The sequence below is a fragment of the Montipora capricornis genome, chromosome 1, assembly GCF_036669925.1.
Source record: "Montipora capricornis isolate CH-2021 chromosome 1, ASM3666992v2, whole genome shotgun sequence".
In the NCBI taxonomy this organism is placed as follows: Eukaryota; Metazoa; Cnidaria; class Anthozoa; order Scleractinia; family Acroporidae; genus Montipora; species Montipora capricornis.
The window spans coordinates 7,945,111-7,947,610 of NC_090883.1; the positions used below are offsets into that span (position 1 = coordinate 7,945,111).

Consider the following 2,500-nt stretch of genomic DNA (forward strand, 5'->3'; position numbering starts at 1 on the left):
TGTACACCAAACTTAATTATACCACAGTTCCTCCCTCTTTTCTTCTTTTCTGAGCAATATTTGAAGCGTGTGTCTATGACTTAATTGCGATTGATATATACATATACATATACATATACATATACAGTGGTGTAATTTCTTCATTTTTCGTTTAGCTACAACTCTTGGTTTTTTTTTCTTTTCATTGAGTACAAGTAATTTTTCAGCAGCTTCAGCTTCCGCAAGTGACACCAATCTTGCTGATGTTAATGATGATGACCATGATGACAATAACAAATATTGTCAAACAGAAGAATTACTTACTGCTAAAGGATACTGTTACGGTCATGCAATATATTAGTGATTAGCTCAGTAATAACAAGGTACAATTTCCATCTGTTCAACTAACTGAGAAGGGCTTTAGAGATAATGATGACAAAACCAATTTTACACAATCTGATTGCCCCTCACATTAAGAGAAACTGACAAAATGCTCTGTGTCAGTTTCAAGAGCTTCTTTTAGTTTTAATAAGATTAAAGTTTAATTCCCCATTACAAGATTTAGCTTTTCATTTTAACATATCTGTGCCAACTGTGCACAGAATATTTGATAGATGGACACATGTAATGAGTATTAGGCTTAAATTTCTTATTAACTGGCAAGAGTAGACGGACCTTCAAGCCACAATGCCGGAACTTTTTCAATGTAATATTGGCAAAAGCGTTGCTGTCATAATCGACTGTATTCGAGATATTTATAGAAAGAGCATCCAGCCTAATCGCAAGAGCAATGACATGGACTAATTATAAACATCATAATACTGTGAAGTCTCTTATAGACATAACACCACAAGGTGTTATCTCATTTATATCAAAGGCATGGGGTGACTGAGTAAGTGATAAATATCTCACAGAAAATTCTGGTTTGTTAAGGAAGCTTTACCTGGAGATGTAGTACTAGCTGACAGGGGATTTGACATAGCTGACAGTATTGGTTTTCACCAAGCTTCTCTTCATATGCCAGCTTTTACCAAAGGAAAGAAACAGCTGTCTGCAGAGGAAGTGGAGGAAACCCGGAAAATCGCCAACGTCTGCATACACGTTGAAAGAGTTATTGGTCTTGTGCGCACAAAGTACACTATATTAGAGGGAATACTGCCCATTCAGTATAGTGACAGCCCGCAGAGGTGACAGTTTACCCCCAATAGACAAAATTGCTATAATATGTTGTGCCCTTACTAATTTATCTGAATCTATTGTTCCTTTTGGTTGAGCTTTTCAGACTACAGTAGGGACTGTTCCCAAGAAATATGAATACTATCTGCTAAAATACAAGGGACAAAGTTGTGTTATACCCAGAGACATTGTATCAAAGTTAGCATAGTCCTAAATGGAACAGAAACATAGGTAAATAAAATTGTACAAACACGAAGAAAAGTGTTTGCTTTAAATTTCTTGCAAACCATTTTAGTAAATTAGTAAACAGTGAGTGCATGATGGACAGATCCATTCACCATCAGCTTCTGTTGTTAGCCCTACACATGACATAAGAAACCATTGGATTTGACAGTCTGGTTTGTTACAACCAATCAGCGGACTTCCTTCAATGTACTGCTGGCAATAACACCAGGGTCCATCATCATCACTGTCTGATGCTGGTGATACTGTGGCAAGAGGCAAAGGAGATGACCATGAAAACCATCTACCCAACAGTTCTGGGAGAACTCCTTTCTTGTAGAAAAGAATTGCCCTTGTCAATGCTCTGTCCCAAAACTCAGTGTCAGGTACAGTGTAGCAATCTCTGAATAAAGATGTCTTTGTTGGTCCAGACAACGAAATCACAATATTCTACGCCAGTCACAAACACCTGACACTGTACTTGGTAGTAGTATGGATGACAGGTGTCCATAGACAAAGTCATTTCTTCCTCACTGTACTTGAGACAGAAACTACTGTTATTCGCTTTTGCCGCAATAACAAGCATAGCATCTTTGTACTTATAAGGGCACTTTATTTCACAGATGCCTTTCCCACATCACTCCTAAAAAAGGCCAGTCTGCAACAGAAAAGTTAAGGTGATCCTCTGCAAGTGAAAATGCATAAACTTCATGAGCTTTGCTTTCATTAGAGGTACCCCATTTTGTTGCAGCGTTTGAAAATCTGTGCGAGTTTGGATAACATATCATCTCTATAAGGCTCTTTGATGGTTTGTCTGGGTCAGTTGTGCAAGCTGCTTTAAACTTTGATGCAGCCACACGGCCTGCCCTGTGCTCAAACCATACTTTACAGGTTGATTGGCCTCTTGTACATTGTAACTCCCTCAACTGCTTCTGCTTCCTTGGCAGTAATAGTAATCTCATCAAATACTTTCTCTGCCTTTTCTAGGAGTTCCTGAAAGCTATAATTCAAGTTTTGTTCATTGTATATTACTGTTAAGGGCTCTGGCAGAGCTTCAGCTTCATTGGGCATAAAGGCAGCATTATAGGGAGAAATTAAAGAAAGAATGGCTGGTTTGTTGTCA

At 38.2% G+C, this 2,500-nt stretch overlaps 3 pseudogenes; 1 reads left to right on the forward strand and 2 right to left on the reverse strand.

Moving 5' to 3' along the window:
• Positions 1-263: 263 nt before the first annotated feature.
• Positions 264-1,252, forward strand: LOC138056160 (uncharacterized; annotated as a pseudogene).
• A 194-nt stretch (positions 1,253-1,446) lies between these two features.
• LOC138056167 (uncharacterized) lies at positions 1,447-2,014 on the reverse strand (annotated as a pseudogene).
• A 248-nt stretch (positions 2,015-2,262) lies between these two features.
• Positions 2,263-2,500, reverse strand: part of LOC138056171 (uncharacterized) — a 985-nt pseudogene continuing 747 nt past the window's right edge.